This window comes from Myripristis murdjan, chromosome 6 (genome assembly GCF_902150065.1).
Source record: "Myripristis murdjan chromosome 6, fMyrMur1.1, whole genome shotgun sequence".
Taxonomy (NCBI): Eukaryota; Metazoa; Chordata; class Actinopteri; order Holocentriformes; family Holocentridae; genus Myripristis; species Myripristis murdjan.
In genome coordinates, this window is record NC_043985.1 from 19,696,526 (window position 1) to 19,718,924 (window position 22,399).

The following is a 22,399-nucleotide window of genomic DNA, read 5'->3' on the forward strand; positions in this document are numbered from 1 at the left end:
TTCCATGCAGTCAGTACCTGCAGCTTTAATTCAGAGGAGCTTTTTCTTTTTCTTCCTTCCATCATGGATATTGCAGAGTGTAAAAAGGGAAAAACAAGGAGCTCTTTATTTTAAGTCATACTGGCAAACTTCTTTTTCCACTGTGGCATTATAGCACCGAGATGAAGAATCTCATTATATCCAGTGAAGTGGATTCTTTCAGACGTTCTTTTTGAAATGGGAAGATAGAGCAATCTTAATTAGAAATTTGAGATTTGGTCTCCTCACAGATGAATGAGCAAGTTGAGAAAAATGACTTGGTTGGTCTGTACAACACTGCTGTCTTTAAAGGGTACTGTTCCAAGTTGTACTGTTTTTCCTATCATAACATAGTGAAACACAAAAATACAGTATTCTTGTCTTGTCCTAGTGAATATACAAATGTTCTATGAAGGCTATGTTTATGTTGTGTTTGTGTGTGTGTGTGTGTGTGTGTGTGTGTGTGTGTGTGTGCGCGCACGCATGTGCATGAGCAGTACTGGCTCAGTTTTTGCTAAGAGCAGTAACTGATTGCAAAAAAAAAAAAAAAAGCAAAAAATGATCTGACTTATCAATTTTGACATTTTGTCCCAAGGGTGTCACTAGAGGAAAGGTCATTGGATCACCACAATCAAGAAAGCTCTTCCTTTGGGGAGTAGGAAGTCACGTACCAAATATCACAGCAATCCACTGATTATATTTCATGATATCTTGTGTGCAGAGTTGACATTTTGGCCTCAGGGTGGTGCTACAGGAAAGGTCATGGGGTCACCAAAATTCTCTGATGAGTTCATCCTCTGATGAGTGTGAATGGGAAATTTCACTGTTATCTGACCAGTACATTTTGAAAAATTGTGGACAAGCCAAAATTGTACCTTATGGTAGTGCTAGAGTGCGGGCGATGATGTCACCAAAACAGGATTCATCCTGTGTGGAGCATGGCTGTGCTCACCAAATTATTTCATGGCGATCTGCCCACTAGGTTCAAGTTGAATGGATGGTTGGGTGGACCTACCAACACGGCCATCTTTTATAGCCATACTTCAGAAAAAAAAATCCTTTAAAAAATTGGATTAAAAATGTAACTTATGAAATGAAATTCAACACATCAGTATGGGTGGCTGCGTTCTTGCATCCTAAATCTGAAGAATTTTTCTCATCATGTCTGTCAAGGGCAATGAGACTGCAGCAGGCAAGTGATGTCCCACCCTCACCCTAAGGCTATAATTGCCCTGCTTGATCTCATCCCCTCAATCTAAAACTGCACTTCACCAAGCCATAACAGGCAGAGAGGGGCCATCTGGTATTATACATTGTTTTCCTCCTCCAGGGAACATTAGTTATCCAGTTCTCGTTGGTGCAGAACGTCAGTATGGAGCTATAGAATCACACCTCATTACATGATGGCAGTAATAGCTAAGTAATACTAAAAACCGTTATCACAATTACCCCCCTGCTGATAGAACATGAGCTACATTAGGAGCCATTATATACGATAACATTTCCTGAAAGTATGTTGAGAGACCCAGCTAACATCCGAGCAAACCCATGTTAACTGAAGCCTTTCTAAACCGTACCGATGCAGCAGCCGTGGAATGAGCGTGGACACATCCATGGCCTTGCCGCTATAAATGAGCGCGATAGCCTCCACAAGCCAGCACGAGAGGCGCAGGAGAAGCACACTCCTTCTCAACTGGGTTGGCATAACAGACAATGCACTGATCTGTGGAGCATATGTTGCACTGCCTGAGTCATCATCTTTTATTTGTGCAATTGGCTCATGGAGGACTTGAATGTGGACTGTGGAGTGTTATTCCTAAATGCTTTTGGTTGCTGGTAGCTCTGATAGCTATGAGTTTGTGTGTTTGTGTCTGGCCATGAGATCTCTTTCTGTTCCCGATGAGGAGATCCCTGCGACTTGAAGGCCTCACTTCTGTATGATAGACAAGAATGTTTTGAAATCACAAACATGCCGGGGCACCATCATCTGCACTGCCATGATTTGCTAAACAAAAAAAAACAAACAAACAAACAAAAAAAAAACACACACAAACAAAAAAACCCCCCAAACAAACAAACAAACAAAAAAAACAGCCCATGAGAAACAGGCCTTGGGGATACATATTGATATTGTGGTATTAGACTTGGTATAAGGATTTTTTGGATATCTCAGTATTGTGTTGTCATTTTTTGTTTTTAAAAGCTTCATTATGGTAAAGGCATGCAATTTCCTGAACTTCTTAGACTGGTCTAGCTGTGCTGTTTCAAATTCTCTTCTGCTGTCTTCTTCAAATGATTAGTTATGGAGAGCTTTATCTCATTGTCACAATATGGGTGTGCTGATGTTAACGTCTCCTTTTACTTTCTATACATTCCATTTAGTGTGTCAGATATTTTCTCCCTACACTTTTTTCTCCTCGCCTTTTCATGTATCCTATCTTTGGAATATTTTTCTTTTATCGTAATGTCAGACCTCTTGCTGCCCTATATGTTTCCGCGGACCCATCTCGGATGTCATTCTAAACTGCCTCGGAAAAGATCAGTCTTGTTTGATTTTGTCACTCTCTCTTTCAGTCACTGCAGCCAAAGACTCAATTAAGAAGTTTTTGTTCGTGTTTTTAAAGATTCAGGCCAAGGTGAGGTCGCTGTATTGTTGTCTGCTTCACTCAAATCACTTATCGAGCTCACTTTTCAGTTTTTAAAAAGTCATTTCACTGTCATAATTCAAAGTGATGTTAAAAGTTACTGTAGCAGCATTTCCAACTTCAAAAAAATTTATTTGATAAGACTCTAAGAATTAATTTGCCCAGCTATCCAGAGTGCGTCTTACTCATTGGTCTCTCCACCCCAAAGTCTGGCACACTCAAATCAATACCTTATATAAGCTGTGTGGGAGACAGCTGAAGGTATTTTTGAGCCTCCGTTACTTAAGAAGACCTGGTGCTATCTTTATATTGTGTATGCTGTGTGCGGCAAAAAGTCACCTACCTTTATCCCAAGGTCATGCATTAAAGAGTGGGGTGCTGAATCCATTGGGCACAGTGCTACACAGATGGTTGTAAGGAGTGCTGGTCATGGCTACTGCTGCAGCTATGATGACACTATTGAAAACCTGTTTGAAGTGCTGCCCTCTTTTTTTTTTTTTTTTTTTTTTTAATAAACGCTGACACATATTAACTGCTGCTGCTTTGGGCAATGAATGCCAAACCATGCTAAGCTCTCTGCCATGTACATGCAACAATGGGCCATTGAATACAAAAAAAAAAAAAAAAAAAAGAAAAAAAAAAAAGAAGAAGTCAGCGCCGGAAAGTTACATCAAACATTAGGGCTCTCTCTAAAGCAGCTCCCCTCTCCTGTTCTCTTGCGCTGTCTCTCGCTGTCTACTGCTGTCTGTTCAACTTATGATGGACAGTTTTTTTAACACAGCATGTATAAAAGGAGTGAAAAGGCCATGTTTGTCCCTGCGGGTTTGTGCTAAGTGTTAGGAGGCTGAAGGGAGCGGTTATGGGAATACGCTCAGAATGCTGGTGATTGGTTTGGAAAGGGGACAACTTTGGGGGCACATGACAGAATGTGTTTATGATGACAATCTCTACTGGAAGCTAAAGGATATCGTTAATCACCAGGGCTACAATGAGTCAGCTTTGTAGGCGTCCTCTTCTCACCAGTGCCATTACTTTGTCATCTCCCGCCTGGTTGAGGACCGACTTGGTCACCAGCAGATATTCTCCTTCCTGCTTTGCCTTCACACATATTTATGTTGGATCACGTACGATCGCGTGGGATGTTTTTAACCTCTCGTCCCTCCGGGCTATAAGACAATCACCAGCATGTCTCCCCTGAGGAGAACAAACTAAGCTGCCTCAGAGTGAAATTGAAAGACGGCTAAAAGAATTCTGACAATTGCCTTTGAAAGTGCTATTTTTGCTCCAGTTTTGGGTTCTATCCTAAGAGGCTTAATTTATATTAGCTGTACAATCAGATTGCTCTCAAAATACCAGCATTTAATTAAGCATGCAAACCAATTAAGTCATGCTCTCTTTATGGCAGCCGTTTTCCCCCTTGGTTAACCTCAGACAAGGTTAGCTGCAGAGGCGTGCACTGTGACGGGGCTTGTGCTCAGATTTTCAAGCCTCTCTAGGATAAAGTTGCTGCTACAGGCACATTGGGCTAATATGGCCGTGTCTGATGTCGTATCATCTCATTGAAAACTCTTGTCAAGCACTGCTTTCAGGTCATACTCACCCAGTATCAGTCACTGCTGGCAACAACTCTCTCCGGTTTCTGTGTTACCGCTTCGCAGTACATGAAAAAAGATATTAATGCATGAATCTTCGGTTCATATGTCATGGTGTGTTGCCTAGTGTGAAGCAAATCTGTCGGTATAAAAGGCATAATTGGAGCAGGACTGCATTTAATAGGGCTACTTTAACATGACTCGGGCATACAGTATGTAAAGTCAACATTACATAACTTTTTAATGTTGCTTTTCCAAGAGAGCACAGCAAATATATCAGACTGAAATGAATATATTATATCTTTCCAATCCAGCTTGCTCTGTAGAAACTTTGCGTCAACATTTAGCCTATGATTTTTCAAATGACTGGGTTTCATCCTCCTTGGCCACTATATGTGCAATATAGATCTACAGGACTTAATGAAACTTGATCTTGGAAATGTCACATGCCTTTTAAGAGTACGTAATGCCAAGAGCTCAACATCAGATCTTGCAATTCTTGTAGGATGTTGGTAGCACACCCTCTTAAGAAGAAACAGCACAGACTTGTCATTGGATCAAGCTAGTTCTTGCATTTTGTTAGGCTCATGCTTAGCAAGTATTACATTGTTTACTTTTATTCCACATTAAAACATTTGATCAATGAAAAAAAAAAAATGTTTCAAGCGTGACCAATTTAGCTTTAACTGTGTCAAGGCTTAAGAAATAGGAAGACCTCTCCTTGAAGCCTCCTAAGTGACAACACAGTAAATCTCTCAAATAGGCTGTCACTCCAAATCCCCAGCCAACAACTCAACAGGGCTTTTTAACTTGTCCTGCCTGGCTGTTTGTTTGCCAAGTACAGCACTGTGGGCCGGAGACAGCAGCCTCCCTCGCCTTCATAGTTAAACTCTTCATGGCTGTCACACTAAATAATCAACGAGAATAACAAGGTCTGAAAGAAATTACTCTGCTCGCAATTGTGTCTGTGAAACTTTGAGATAACTGAGGACTGAAAGGATGGCGGAGAGTTGTTTTGCCCTCAGTTCAACTCAGTGCCACCTCCGAAAGACAGAGTGGAGCGTGTCATGGCCACTATATGCAAAGTAGCTAGAGATTACATCAGATCAGATTAGATAAAACAAAACATGGTTCAGAGATTTTAATGGCATTGCTCCTTTGGATCGCATAATACTTAAAGATTAATAATGAGTGGCTTTGCTGTATGTGTTGGGCATAAATTCCTAAAGAAAACCTCTGCTTTTTGACCATTTGAAAACTGGTAACACATCCTCTGCTTAAAAAAATGTAGGTTCACCTTACTTGCAGCCCATGTCAAGTCAGTGACTGCAAGTAACATGAACATAATTTAAATACACACATAATTATTAATATCCTGTTGTAATTATTGGGATGATGATGATGTGGTAAATCGTCATGAAAATGTGTTTGACTTTCTCTCACATTTTCAGGGCAGGTCCCTCTATATGTTTAAGTAATGATACCGGTGATTTGTGAGGGGACTAATGTTAAGGAACAGATGACAAATCGTGTTGCATTATCACTGTGCCAGACTGTCGCTTATGAGGACTCACCGCAGTGTCCTCTGGGAGTTATCAAAGACGGCTCAGTTTTAGAGGGCGCTGGAAAGCTCCGAGGCATTGAACTGTCCCTTTGTTTCCCGGTGGCTGATCCATTTGTGTGTGTCCAATAAGATAATTTCCCAAATTCCCCCGTTATAGTGGAGCCTAGCACTCATGAACACCCCTCTTTAAACAGCGTATTTGACTTTTGAAGGTTAGGTCACCTCGATGCAAACGCCCTAATAGTAACAGATTTAAACTTGCTATATGAATAGGAAACTGAATCAGGAGAGAGAGGAAATCTTTACTGGGAATGATTATCCATATACAGTTTGGTTCTATATGTGAACATTTCTCTGTTTACCCATAATAAACCTCTGACATTCACATTTCTGCTGTTAAGTTTCTGTGTCTCATTAAATGTGGCATCTGCACTGTGACTTATTTTAGATTCAGCTTCTTAGAGGAGAGGAAGCAACTCATAAGCGTTGCAGGTCCGACATGGATCTCACACCTTGTGGACTGAGGATTCTAGAGATGAACCAAACAGCATTTTTTTTTCTGTTCCTATTTTCTCCTCCTCTTACCCTGATTCTGGCTTGTCTCTTCCTTCCTCCCTTTCTCTCTTTTCTTCCATAATCCTCCGTGTATGGAAGCGCTGCATACTGCAATGCAACCCAATGCACATTGCATCTGAAAAAACCTTTGCTTTTAATGGAGAATGGGTTACAGATATGTTACACTTACATATTACATTCAACCTTGTTTTGCTCTCCCTTGTGAGAGGGGCTAAGGCTCACTCTAAAAAGCCACCTCCCACCAATTTTGCACCCAGTTTTTTAGTTTCTTCGCCCACTATACAAACCTAAAAAAAAAAATGCAAGGCAGTGAGTTTGAAGAGAGGAGGGAGTTCTGAGGTTGGACTGCAGAGGAAATGGATGGAACATTTCTTTACCAAATGATGTATCTTAGGACAAACATCCTTGAGCATCTCCAACTGAATGCCATCTGTTCATTTTAACCAGTGGAGGATGAACTGAGCTAGGTTTAGTGAGATAAATATTGCACTGGCACATTCATGCTACATACAGTATGAGCAGCATTCTTTTATTTCATAGTGCTAAATACCAGTTTGATGCTGAAAAAAGTGTTTTAGTGTTGAGCAACTTTTAAAAGACTACATGGACTTGGCCCATTGGCCACCTTAAGCGTTACAGGATGAGAGGATTGACACTGTCTCTCTGAGTCTGGTAGGTAGCTCTGTCTGGTGTGCATACTAATGTTTAAGCATACAGTATGACACTGCAGCTGGCAGGCTTTTGTTCCAGCACAGGCTGATAAGCATTGGGATGTGGGTGTTGACTGTTGATCAGTCTGTCAACATGCATCCCATCTCCTGTATACAGCATAGTTGTAGAGTGCTAACAGACCATCAACATAACTCTGTCTTACTCCTGTCTCCCCTGTGTCAGCTGTCACAAATCATTATCAAAGCAGATTTAAGAGAATGCCTGCATTACATTTGCAGATTATATGATTTTGGTCTCCAGAACTGCTTGCAACCAAGAAAGCCTAATTTCTAAAGGATATGCCCCTTTGTTTTGTGAACACAGGAGCAACATTGCATAACAAGTATTAACCTTTTCCCCAGACCTCTCCTAAGTAGGCAGAATACTGAGCTTTTAAAAGCTTACCAGTCCCAATACCATCCTTCAAAACCACAGCACCGCATTTAACCTCAGTACCTGTGTGAAACCAGGAAAAGAGAGAATATGAGAAAAATTCTCTGGCCTTGTGCACTCTTCAGCTAAATGTGATTATCAGAGAGAAAACTAAATGATGCAAAATGTTGAGTTCTGCAGACAGCACATGCCCTAAAAAGAGAAGCAAACTGCATTGCCAAAATTTGATCGGGAGCTTGACACCTCTGGTCAATTGCTGTTGTCAATTGAATTAAAAATCTAAACTTGAAAAGTACCAAAGTACTAAAGTTGTAATAGCAGCAGCTCTATTGGTTTGAAGCAGAAACTTAATCATGTTTACATGTTATTTAGACATTGTGAGATCAGGGGAGTGGAATGACTCCCTTTGCCTGTACAAACACAGTGTCAGTCCAAAGTGGGCCATACATACTCTAATGACATTCATTCATTCATTCATAAACATGGTAGTCACTCCCAAAAACTGACTGTGTGTATGTGGCTACTGAGAAAGTGGTGGAGCTCCAGAAATGGAATGAGTAGACTAAATTTACTGACATTTCCATCATGACAAAACACTATTAAAAATATTGGCAATATGAGATAACTACACTGATTATTTGAACAAATGTACAAACCATTTGCCATTGGCCACGAGATGTTGCTGTGACTCAATCTGCTGATGTCGTGAGAGATCCTGTTGCTGAACCAAAACTACAGCAGAGAGACCGCAGTTATGTGCCACACACGCTCAAGGTATACGGAAAACGGGCACATTTACCTTTCGTTTATTTTGTCAGATAAATCTGATGGGCTGAGTTATTGTAAACAAAAATAATTGTTAAATACGTCCTGGAAGAACAGAAAATGTTTTCTGTTAGCCGTGTGTCAGGCCTACAAACTCGTCTGCCGATGCGGCGATATCAGTAAATGTGTCCAGCTGTTGCCTTGGCAAGGGGAACCACCTGGAAATACTCTGACTTTCCCTGAACCAAAGGCCCTTACAGGTTCTACCCAATTCTGTTTCTATGAGTGCAGCACCGCCACCTGCAGTGTGGCCTGTATGCGCGTTCGATGGAGAAATGTGACATCTGCCCAAATTATACTCGGCTTTCCTGCAGGCACAGGGAAATGAATAAGTTTCTCAATGAGAATTTCTGAGTCATGAGTCCCACAGCCCACCAGTGATGGATTTCTCTGCCAGCTCGGCTCTAATAGCTTTTCTGTCTCATCTCTCAGCTGCACATACAGCTTAGCATTGTGGGTACAGTGATTTCAAAATAGGCTGCATGCAGAGCATCATGCAGAGCTAGATTATTTGCAAGTTTCATTAGCGCTCTGATAACAGACGCATTGGATCACACTTTCCCATGTACTTGGCCATGTTGTCCAAATACTGCTAGATACTTGTTTCGAAATGTTTTTTTTTTTTTTGTTTGTTTTTTTTTTGTGTGTTTTACCATCCACATCTGTGGTAAGAGTACCGTTCTCCATCTCCATACTGTTGTCACCCAGACTAAATGGATTTTTAGGGGCTTGCAGTTTTTCTTCCACTGCACAATAGTAACATTTTCTTACTAAAAAGTGTAACAAATACCCCCAAAACAGACTATGCAGCACAATCGGTGTCATTCTTGGGATTAGCATAGAAACAATACTTAATTTTCTGGCATCTGCACAGCTCTGATGGTGATGCGCCAGTTTGGTCTCCCCCAGTGGTAGTGTAAGGCTGTCGGGCAATGACTCAATGTCTCTAATTCAGACTGCATCAACCCCTCAGACCTGACATTTATTCTCATCTGCTGCTGTCCTCCACAGTAATGGGAACTGGGTACTCCTACAGCACACACTATTATCATAACCACATCTAGCTTTAGCCCACAGGCGTGACGCATTTTACGTTAGTGTTCCTGGCAAAGACTCATTCACACATTGACTAATGCCTGCTGTTTATTAGTGCAATAGCCATAAGCAATGCACTATTGGATTTCTTCTTGTGGCTGTTGTTAGTGGCCACAAGCCTTTTAAGATAGTGTTTTGTTTTGTTTTTTTTTTCCTCCATCACTCTCCATTTCATAAATGGCATTTTAGAACACTGACCCTTAACAGAATCCATTACCAGGCAGGTTCAGTGTGAAAGGTTACCATTAAAAGCAGCACCACATGGTCTGCTGATGGTTTCAGGGTGTAGATGAGGTTCACAGTCTGTGACTGCCCTCAGCTTTTTTAAACAATGAGGCAACTGGTTCACTGAGCCCCATGCAGCCTCATTTTCTTTGCCAAAACTTCCCCCCTGGCAGGCAAAGGCAGCTGTAGCTTAGCAGGCTGTCCTCACCACTGGCCCTTTCTCTCCAGCCTCCTGTTGGTAAAATATGCGTGGACACCCACTGGGCTGAATTGTTCCAGTTCCATGGCACCCTCTGTTTGGCATTATTGTCACTGATACTGTGCTGATAATGTGATAAACCCTCCAGTGAGGGTTCACACACTCTGTGGCTTCATCGCACAATCCTCTCCTGACTGTACTGATGAACTCTGATTGCCAGCCTGCGCCACAGATTTTCATCTCTGTGTTTCTTGACACTTTCAATTTTCCTCCTATTTTTCACACTTCACTTGTAAAAACGGCCCTTTTTGCTGCTACGTAAAGAATCTGCTGACACAAATAAAACAGCTGGTAGAGGCATTGTGTGTCTCCCTCAATAAATTGCTGCCGTCAGATCTTTTAATGGGTAGCAAGAGTGCACAAGATAAAGGGCAGAAAGAAACGGCTTTCTGTGGGAAATGGGCATTCACTAAGAAACAGTTATCTTTTTACTGTCAATGTGTAATATCCCTCCCAAATTACAAGTCTTTTTTATTGTGGAAAAATATTTTGTTGCTTGAGCCCATCCTATTTTTGCCTTTGGGCTGATTGAATCTGAAGCCACGGGAGAATTGATCAGCTGGGAATTGCCTTTCTTGCCATCTTACCTCTGCATCAATTGAAGCTGCTCAGAATCACTGCTGCATTGTGAAAATATGAACTGAAATGGCAACTTAGAGGGTAGAACTTTCTGTAATTCCCAGTGGTATCCAACTCTTCCTCAAAACATACAAAATACAGACTTGGTTGTGTGTGCAGTATGGGCTCCCATTAAGAATAGTTTGGCAACTCAGAGTCCGCTTGGCTCTGGTGAAGAGCATGTCCCAGGAGATATTTCTCCTTGAAATTTCTCCTCTGTCACATTGAGTTACCTTGATGTGAGGCTACCTTGTCCAAAATAGACCCCTGCAGAGCCTATAGGAAAGTGTTGATCAGAAAGGTGATGACAGGCACATCACCTAGTCTGAGGTGCTTAGTAAATGGCTTCAGCAGAGGACAATGGATTCAAGATGCAATCTGTTTTAAGTTGTTTTTCACCTCTCAAACACGTATGATGTTTGTATGATCCACTAAATTAGGAGGTGTACACTCCAAATGCAATCCCTTGTAATGGAGCGCTCTATTGTCTGAGTCAGTTTTGAGTCGGTGTTGGTTTCTGTATTCACTCAGGGGAAACCCACAGAAGTGGACTCTGCTTTCTTGTTGTCCTCGGTGTATCTAGTATATCTGATTTTCATGGATACAGTGACACCAATCTCTGTGGTCAGAGCATGGTTAGAGTCTCTTCCCCTTTTGCATAATTAAGAGCATTTTAACAGAGCTGCGGCTATTTTAATACTGAATGCCTTGCATGCATTGTGGAGTGGAATTAAAGTTTTTACCTCATCCATATGTATAAAGTGCACTTTACCAAATGGATGTGAGTCTAACGAAACAGCTCCTGCAGACTTTCTCTAGCTTTTTCCAGCATAATCATGCACATACAGCACTGTATATTGACAGATGGCTTTAGAAATACAAACCTAAAAGTAGTGGTGGTGTGACAGTATTCCCTGTTGCCTCAAGCCCAAAGCACTCAGAGGATCCATTACTCAACCAGGCAACACAAGCAAACTGCACATTTGCCAGCAGGATGCAGTGATAAAACTAGATTGCTTCTGTAATCTGAAGTAAAGTCAACACAATAAAGTGAGCAAGAAGAGGCAAAGGCAGCAGAATGCTTTTGAAAGAATTCAAGGCTTTTGTAGTGAGTAGGTGGAATGCTTGATTTTTCTGGCTCTGATGTTGAAGTCACTCCTAGCTGGCATGAGGTTTGCAAGAGAGAGACACACTTCTTCTCATTGTGTGACACTGTAGAGTGGACCCACAGAGGAAGTCGGTGCTGGTCAGCCAGAAATAGCTGCCAGAGATTACAGCTTGACATAGATTACCTGAGGGAGATAGATGGCCACACTGTTCCTTATAATGCCACAATTCTGATGTATTGCTTCTTTGCAAACTGCATTTGGTTTATATTTTATTGCCCACTTGCTGCTTTGCTGCCTGAATTTCACTCAGTGTGCCTTATGATATACATCCTACATATTGTGTAGCTGTGTCTGAATCCAGTTTGCCACAGGCACTGAGTACACTGCTATTTTGGCACTTGTCACAACAGCGACAACAGATTTTCGGCTATAATTGCAGTGGACTTGGTAGATATATGTCCTCATTTCTAGGTTTTTATGTGGCCGAAGAGCATGTGTCTGGCTCACTAGCAGGCTGATTGACTGGCTGGTGGAGGGGAGAACGATGTTGAGGTTCATTTCCTAGAATGGGAACCCTTTGGCTGTTTTAGACATCTCATGCTGAGAAAAAGGTCCCTCCATGGTGCCACTTCACCCTTTCCATTGTCTCGGGAGCCCCAGGAAAGATCACTTACCAGTGGTGAATCCAGCCATAAAAATGCAGGAAGCTGTGTGGCCCTGGAGACCAGCTGCCTGTGCATGCAGGCGTGAGAGGCCCACCGCTGCCCCTGCGTGTCAATGCTCTAATGGAAGCCCAAGGGAGATGCAATCTCCTCAATAAATGATTCAGAGAAATGAGGCTGTCGCAGAATGCAGCTCTCCACAGTTATGACAAGGCCAAATCTGACTTTGGGTGGATCAGCACACTTCCTGCTGCTCCTGCCCACGAATTGTGGCCTGGGGTAAAGATCAACTCATTTCATACTTCAAATGGGGTGCTTAGTTCAACAGAGAAGAAGGCGGTGCTGAGGATGTTCTGATAAAGCCTTAATTGTAAAGTTTTCAATCACTGTAACTTTATTCAGATTCTTACATTGTCATAATTAATGATTTGCTGACAGCCGTGCCAGTTGTGTCAAGTTAGGTTACTGATAAAAATGCCAATTATGAAAAAAATGTTGTGCGCTAAGGGTCTTGAATTGACGCCTTGGCATTTAGCTGACTAGAACATTTCTCTTCCTTGTACTCCTGTTATTAATCGTAAATGCCAACTCATTTCACCTGTTCAGACTATCTACTTTTCAGAAGAAGTTTTGGAAATAGTTGCTTCTTTATCCACATCTCTCTTTTGCTTTGCCTGTTCCCTTGATTCCTCACGTTTCTGGGGCAAATCCATACACAGTCTCGCTATGTTTTGATGCCCCACTTTTATGCCTGGTGAGTCTGAACTGTGTGCTGTTTCTCAAGTTCATAGCATCGTGCTGTTGGTACAAAACCTCCTTGTAACTGCATCACTTTGTACCTGTTTGTTGTTACATACTGAATCCACTTGTCATGAATTAACGGCTAGACGACAAATAAGGTCTTTTATTCTGTACTGGCACATATTGCACATATTGCCTATAATAATATACTGTGCTATATTCCAAACAGTGTTTAGTGATTGATTTCTTCTTTTCATTTTCATATGTGCTTATCTTGATGTCTGTTAATTGAATTTCTGGAATCAGATTTTTTTCCCCAACTGTTCATGCAAACTGTGCATACGAGTCTAACATGTGATATGTGTGAAATCACAAAATGCACACTGCCTTGTCTTTGTAGTATACAGTTCTGTTTTGTTCCTTTAGGCATCATTATGATGATGTCTCATGATGTCTTTGCTAATACTGGCCTGTCGCTCTAGCATGCTGTTTTGATGATTGATGATTGTGAAATAGTCTGTGTGGGTCTTTTTAATCACTCTCAAGATATTCTGTCACTTTCTATTACATGCATCCCCTTCCACTGCCCAGGGCTGCATATAAGTTAATAACCCTGATCAAAAGCTGCAATTGAGCTACCACAATGACATCAAGAGTCTGACCATGTGCTGATCAATCAGCTGTGCACCTAAGGGAGAAAAGACGTTGTTTTTTTTTTTTTTTTGTTCACAGCATCTTCAAGACTAGTGCATTTCTACAATTTCCTTTTGACTTGTGTGTGGGAACAGTAAGTCGAGATGCACATGAAGCGTTTAATTGGCTATACTCCCACTGACCCCTAGATTTCAGCATGGCCCATGATGTCGGGCCACATTGAGAATCAGACATTGTCCTCTCCTGCTCCTGTCCTCCTCAGCTGTGGGGGCAGAGTGTGATGATGACTGGCTGCTTGGGGGAGAGGAAGACTCCTGTTCCAGAAACAGGAAAAAGTTTTAGACTTTACTCTGAAGTATATGGAAATGTACACAGCTCTGTCAGCACTGTCTGACTCTAGTCTTACTTGCTTTTACCTCATTAGGCCCAGCCACTGGAGATACCCACAGGCAGCCCATCAATAAAATATATCTGCATTATTAATGTGTTTACTAGTTGATAATAAATATCCATTACTGCAGTTCATAACAAACAATGCTTTTTGAGTATATGATGTTAATAGTTCTGCAATGATTAGTTTGTCTGTGTGTGTGTGTGTGTGTGTGTGTGTGTGTGTGTGTGTGTGTGTGGAGTCGCAGGGCAAGAACTTGACTGGTTTCATATAGACTGAATTGTTCTGTCCTCATACAAACCCTAAGAAAGAAGTCAGTCTAAGTCAGTTTAATTGTTTCCTTAGTAGATCTGGCGCTCCAAAAAAAACGTGTCAAAATATGTTGGACAGTTGGTATTTCTCTAATCCTGCAGCGGCCCATTGATTCACTATGTCAACATGTTCTAGTGATTCTTTATAAAGATCTTGCTATAAATACAGTGTTGTGTAAATTTGTATATGTGGAGTCACACAATGGTGGTTTGTTTTACACACCTCTTACCTACTGAGTGTTGATGAGCTGATGTCGTGAAATGCATTCCACACTTGACTGTATTGTAACACTGTGGATACATTTAACCTGAAATCCCTTGTGTTTTTTAATGAGTTTATTGTTGTACAGTATCCATGTGTGTGGTGGAGTATGGTAAAACTGCAGAGAGCCTCTACATAGCCTGCTGTTGAAAACTGTCAAAAGCATCAATCAGCTTGTTGGGCCACCCCTGTCCTGGTTGACAGTGCCAGTGTCTGCCAGTATGTAGGTTTTCAGTTTTGTCCATATGCATTGTTTATTCAGTTTGATTGGTTTGATTGGTTTATTTGGTTTGTCTTTGCTGTGAAGTTCAGCAGCCAGAAATAACAAAACCAACAGCACAAACGGCTGGGGCGTATAAGGTGGATGAATTCTATTCAAAACATTGCTGCTACACTATAAAGTAAATTATTCAACCATACACACTCCAGCTGTGTGTTCAGATGCCGCTATTACAACATGGAAAATAATCTTTGGCTTGCCTGGCATATATTATCCCATGCAATTTTACTTCACGATTTCAACACTAGGGCTGTGACCATTGCAGAATATCAGCTCATGGTTAACAATTTATCGGTCTTCTTTTATTATTAATCTATTTGTTTATTTTTATAATATTACACAATAAGCATATTACTCCAATAACAAGCACATCTTTAAGGAAGATTGAGTTATTGGTGATTAACACAATAGACAGAATTTTAATGCTTAGTAAACCAATATAGCCCATACAAATAACAAGTGACAGTAATAAACCAAATAAAATTAATAACAGGACATACTTATTCTGCTTTAAGTATATATAATGTTTATTGGTCTCAAGCCTAGCCTACATCTTTTGATGTTAGTCACAGGCTTCTTGGTGTGCACTGCATTTCTCCAGTTAATACACATGACTAACTCTTATTAATAATTTGATCTAAAATTATTAAAATGAAACAGTGAAAGACAGGTAGCACACTAACTGAGATGTATATGAAAGTGACTGTTTATGTAATCAAGCGATTATGTTGGTTTAAATAATCGCAGTCACACGATTATATGATAATTGGCACACCCTTATTCAACCTTGTAGTAAATTATATAATAAAAAAATGAATGAATGAAATATTATTATTGTGTCGGGTACAGCATACATTATCAAACAGCAGAAATAAAGGAACAAAGAGACAACTAAAACATCTTTCAATTTCAGATACATCACACCATTATCAAGGAGGACAAAACTCCTAAATCACAGGTAGAGGCTTACTATATATTAATAACAGATCAAAGTAATTATTAAGTAAACAAACTATCTTGCTTGCTTTTCCAGGGTTTTGACATAAAGTTAGAGGACTTAAACACATCAAAATTAAACAACCATTCCAGTTTTTCTCATCTGAACACCAGAGTATTTCAGGGTTTTGTTGAGCGATTTCATGGTCCAACAACTCCCATGGGTTATCATAATGTGTACAGTAGAAATGAAAATGGGACTCACTTTCCACTTCACTGTAATTGCATTTGTTTTACCTGGCCCGTTCAAGACATTTTCACTCTGCAAATGTCTCATGCTCCCCCGTCTTTGCTGAGGTGCCATGGAATCGCAACGTGCAGAAAGTCACGGTTTCAGCTTTAAAACAAGAAACTGATGTGAAGCTTTTCACTGTGCTGTGCAATACATTCATCTCTGTGTGGATGGAGAAGACCTCTGACTCATTTAAAGGCTCTCTTTATCAGCTGAAAGTGGATGTGGGGGGGGCCTCTGTGAGCTCCCGGCCCCAGCTGAAGTGGCAGGGTCTTGACTTGAACTTCATGCAGCTCGACCTGGAGACACAGCGGCTCTGCTGCGCTAACCGCTGTGATCACTCACTCTCCTGGGACTGGGGGAAGTAATCTGCTTATGAAACCAGAGCGATCACCCTAGGGCTCTAATGCTGCAGGTACACTCCAAGTCTTACACTGTTCACACACACTCACACATACACACACACTCCCACATACTCAACTGCATCATGTTTCCCCCACCCTCACTATAAAGTGATACAATCTATTATTAATGGTCTGTGTTCCTGTGCTGACATAGAGACCATTTTAATGATTAATCTGAAAGGAAAGTGCCCATTGTCCTCTTGGGGCTCCTTAGGAAGTAAAAGATCAGCCGTGTTGTTTTCAGTGATAAGCACACCAGAGACTTTTTTTTAATCCTGCTCTGTCATTTAGAGATGCCTATTGGCTCCTTTCAGGAAGCCTGTGGGGGTTTCGGGGACATTCAGATATTTATTCTGCATAAAGCACACGGGATACACTGATCACCATAGGTCCAAGTAGACATGTGTTAGGCTATTAAATGTTCAGATCATAGCCAGCATAACCGATGTAAAATGTGTTTTCTATATCCCACCTCACACGAAATGACCATGCTATATCCTGGATTTGTGACAGACAAATGAAAATGCCTTTGTTGACAAAAACCCTAAAAACTGATTAGATGAGCATTCAGCTAAGAAGGAGCAGAGCAGCCTGAATAAACTGCCTGGATACAATTTTCTACCATTTTTACAATGAGACTAGATTATTACCTTTTTTTGCACCTTATATCCAGTGAGGTACACAACATTTTCTTGTTTGCCTGTGTTGGCACCTAATTTCCTCTCAGGATGAGCAAATTGACTGCGACCAGTAGAGGGTTTCTACCGAACAGTATGCAAGAGAAATCTGTTAATGATGCTGTTTGACATTTAATTAAATTTGGTTGCTGTTTCATTATTTACTGTAGAACGGGGACATTTGGCCACGGCTGAAATAATGTCTCAATGATCTAATCCATCCATACTCCCATGCATGAGCACACAGTTTATTTCTGAAGTCTTTGGTAACAGAAGGTGAGAGACTGGGTCTATTTATTCAACAAATACTCCAAGGCAGGGTTGGATATTATAAATCTGATCGCACCTGTTGTGAAACACACATTTCAGCTACAGTTCAAACCTAATTCTATCACAAATATGGTCAAGCTTTAACGTTATATTTAGATGTCAAGCCAAGCGAGGAGATGGTTCATTAGTATTAATTAGAAATTCACCAGCGTTTCTCAGCACATCCTTTCTCTCCTGCAATCACCTCGATCTTGTAATTAGAGACCAGTGGGGGAATAATGCAGCTGTGCTCTGTGTTGAGCAGAGACAGAGGTGGTGGGCAAGAGAGGCGAAGAGGGGAGGAGGGTGGTGGGAGCGCTGTGGAATACTAACAAACTTGCTCTCTTTCTTGCAACAAAAGAGCAGGTGTCCTTTCTGACTCAGTGTGCTCTCTCTATACAGCAGTGTTTCACTGTTTTGTTTGGTTTTTAGCTTTGTCGCTGGCTCCCTCTTGCAGGGTTTTAGGCTCGCTGATGACACTGGAGGAGAAATGAAGCATTGCACAACATCACAAATATTTTCAGCCTGCTTCTCATCCTTTTAGTGCATAGAAATTGAATTTCTAAGTCAAGTGGGCTCAAGTTGTATGACTCATAGTTTTAATTTATTCACAGAGTATGGACTGTGGTGACTATGAACAGTGAAATATGCAATTATCACCTGAAATTTTGTCATGTCTGGTGGGATTTATATGTTTTTGAGTGTGTTAGCAGGCATGTGTGATTATTTGAGACAGTGTGTGCATGTGTTTGCACGTCCGAGCTCCACAACTCCTTCTGTTTTTTCTACATCCAGTAAGTTGGCATGTCAGATTGGTTGGTAATGTTACTGTGAGGGAATAATCTTGAAGTGACAGTGGTGGGCACCCATGAAGGCCCTCGGTCTCACTACACAAAGGTCAGTTACCTCGAGTTACGGAGCTCCTATCGACGTTTGGTCAGGGAGAGTCACAGCCATTAAGAGACAAGCCCAGCATTGACAGACCTTTTGTCCTAATGAAGTGCTTGTTATCAGCAGCCCGAGTAATGATATGGAGGAGAGTGCTGCCAGTGACACTCCTACTGCCATCGCAGGACAAAAGAGCAGAGAAAGACTTAGAGCTAAGAGGACTGAGGAGGCTAAATGTGGTCCAGCCTTCACCTTGGATGGCCTCCTCTCAGAACCAGAGTCATTTTGGAGGCTGAGACCAGCAGCTGATATTATATTTTTTACACTTGAGGGCATGCATTCTCTTCAACAGAGCATCTGTAGGTGGACTTTGCTCAGGTAGTCAAAATTTTCAGCATAGTGTCTGCTCTGTGACCACAAAAGTATTGAGATTGGTGTAGATGTCAAATGTAGTTTCCGACCTTCATGGTTTAGTGGGAAGTGAATGGACCCTTTTCACAGCAGCCATTGCGACATGAAAAAGCAGGGTGTTACAAATGACATTAATTAGGGTTCAATTCTATTTAAGTTAAGCAGAGCTGTTCCAGTGAACCAGAATGCACAACACCAGGAGCCTGGCTCACGTAGACCTGAATTGAACGGACCCTTCACTGAGTTTCATCAGTAACACCTGTCTCTCCCTGCTTTTTCATGTCACATGGCTGCTGTGAAACTGGTCGAGTGGAATTCGGGCGCTGGCTGGGCCACTGAGCTGGGACGAGTCAGTGATCTGTGACGTGCCTCCAAGCTGAAAGTCGCAACTAATGATGATCATTAATGAGCTAATGATAATAATGATCACACGAGATAATAATGATCGTTGATGAGCTAATGGTTGCACATGATAATGATGATCAGTAATGAGTAAATGGTCACTCCTGATAATAATTAACAGTAACATCACTGGAGCTCTGTACTAGTTAAGAAAGATTGATTATTTTTTTGTGGAAAAAGTCAATATAACTGGTATAAACAGTTTAACGATGGTGATGTTTACAAAATGCGCATTTCATTGTTCTCCTCTATCATGTTCAGCCATTCAGCCACAACAGGGCCAAGTGCAATATCCAAATTGCAGGAGCTGCAGTTTTGTTCATAAAAGTGAAATGTGTGACAAAAAAAATTGAATAAAGTATTATGATGCTAGAGATGCCCTGGCCCTACAAATTGTATTTTCCCGATATAAGACCACAGCAAAAATCACACCATCATCATTTTAATACCTTTTTTCAGTACAGTATCAAGAATGTGAAAATACTTAAGGCTGACATGTTATCAGGAACAGCTTCACCGGTCTGAGCTGCTTTTTTTTTTTCTTGACAGCTGTGTGTGACATGTCCATGAGGAGTGTGACTATAAAGCCTTACAAAGTGTACAAAGTAATTATCACAGAACATCTGTAATGGATTTGGCTCATTCAGATGGGATAAAGCATCTCTGTAACAAGTCTCAGTCAAAACAGAGATGGGCATATCGACTCCATCTAAGTTTGTCCATTGATTAATAAAACAATTACAACAGTTAATACAGATTTGTAGAGAGGCTGTGCAGCACTAGTCCTGGACTAGTGCCTTGTCCATTATCAAAAGACCTCAAACAAAGAATAAAACTGAGAAAAGTTATTTCCGACACTAAGTGGTGCAATATTTTATGTGGATTTGAATTGGAATAGGATTAGTATTTCCTGGGGCTTGCATTTCATTGTAGTTAAAAGAAGCTGTAATTTATACTGACAGTTCATAAAAGTTACCAAGATGGCGAATTCGGAGGGGGCTAAAATAGCGTAGATGCCCTGGTAATTATTACATTACCTCGCCTCCCGCCATAGAACTAATCCTGTCCGAATAAGGCTTAAGAAGTGTGTGTGTGCTGACTGACCCCATTACTTTGCTCCTTTAAAAGGCCCCCGGAGAGACAGCTTGGCTGTGTGTTCACGTGGGCACGGTGTCCCCGTGGCATGGAGGGGGAGAGCAGCGAAGGCAGTAAAGTGGCACTAGCATTAATCTCTGCTCCGTTGGTGATGTTGATTTATCACTCCCACCTCGTCAACCTCCTCACATTTATCAGAAACATGTTCTGATACAGCGCTTTAATGCCGCGGAAGTCGAGGTGCTGAAATGTCAAAGTCAGCACATGAGATCCACACTCACTCATGACTACATTATACCCAGGCATGTGAATTTACCCAGATGTCTGTTAAAGATCATTATTTTTTCTGACATGATTGTGCAGTCCAATTTTTCCCTGATTTTCTGGTGCAAATCAGATTCTCTCCTGTTTAGTTTTAATCATTTCAGAGTAACTGACTGATATATGTACAGTGTGCCATCTCCAGTGTCTTTCCTTGCTTTTTGGCTTGCTGCAGTTGTAATCATCACTCTAAAATGTACTTATACCAATAATATCTGTAATGGGTGAATGGTATAAAAAGCAAAACACTGCTCTGAGAGTTGAATGGTGGGTGGACAGTCCTCTCTGATCCTCAACCATCTTTCTGTGTTCTTTCATCTTAGATTTATATTAACCTTTAGTTCAGTCTGTCCATCCACATAGTTTTTATGTGATTTGGCAAAATTTCCATTATGCTTTCAGTCTTCCCTGTCTCCCTTCTTCCACTAGATGGGTATTCACTTGTGGAAAAACTCAACAGTCACAACTTTTTTTTCCCACAAACAATGGCACAGATATGCACAGCGCTCGGGGGCGAAGAATTTAGTTGGCAACTATTTCCTGCCAAAGAACACCTACAAACTATATCTATCTGCCATCACCGAGTATGAAATAGAGGCAGAATGATACAGTTTGCAAGTGTTCTCCACTAGGCAATACTCCCCACAAACAAATGGGGTACTAGAAGACAGGGAAGAATGCAATAGAGCCAAATCACACAGAAACTATCGGGATGGATATGCAGCTCTAGAGGTAAGTGAGAAAATATATTTTTCGTACTTGGATGAACTATCCCTTTAAATTCCTTTATATGTCTCTCTTTATATGTCTTCTCTTTGCCATGTACAGTGACCTCCATACTGTGTGCACTGCGGGTGACTCGCTCATAGCTCAGGGTCTACAGTGTGCTGTTGTTTTTAAAGGAACGTTTAGGGCAAAATACCCTTTTGCAACTTACCCAGACTGAGACAAGATGTTTGATACCATTTTCACCTCTGTATGTCCGGTGGTGCAATTCCTATAGGTAGCATTTTATGTCACCTTTTCATAAAGACTTGAAGTCTTTGGAGAAGAAGAAGTGAAGAGAAAGTAGATGGTGGAACTGTAACCACTGAACTCATTGTCCGTTCATAAATTGCAGTGATGTGCACTCCTCTGAAGGTATAGGTAATTCCAAGTGTATTTCAAACACGGATGACATTATGTGTAAATTCAACAGCTTCAGAGTTGTTGTAAGTTTGATTTTTCACTTTGACAGACTTTGACTAGGCTAGTTGGAACCAAACCACTGGACATACAGATGGTACAAATGGTATCAAACATCTTGTCTCATTCTGGGTAAATCAATAAAAGGATGTTGTGCCCAAAACGCTGGAGTGCTCCTATAAGTGTTATGAAATACCGCCTTGTTACACATAAGCCTTTAAGATACCACACAGAAATATCCGACAGTTTGGGTTGCAGATTATTCTGAAGAAGATTACTTGAGATTATACTCCAATTCAAAGTGAGAAGGCAAAAAACAAACAAACAAACAAACAAAAAAAAAACATTTCCAGTCTGGTCCATCTGTTTTGCCTTGGATGGGCAGTTGTTGTTCTGTACTGATCCGTTATTTAATGCAACCTGGCATGCAGTGAACAGCAAGGAAGGAGTATCAGATGTGTATTGGCAGCAGTGGAGGATGCCCAGCTCTCTCTCTCTCTCTCTCTCTGTGCCATGACGGTTTCTCATGTTCTCCATTGCTCAGGAGG

At 41.1% G+C, this 22,399-nt stretch overlaps 1 protein-coding gene across 2 annotated transcripts in view; it reads left to right on the forward strand.

Moving 5' to 3' along the window:
- Window positions 1–22,399, forward strand: part of frmd5a (FERM domain containing 5a) — a 72,730-nt gene that overhangs the window by 33,100 nt on the left and 17,231 nt on the right. The window lies entirely within an intron of this gene.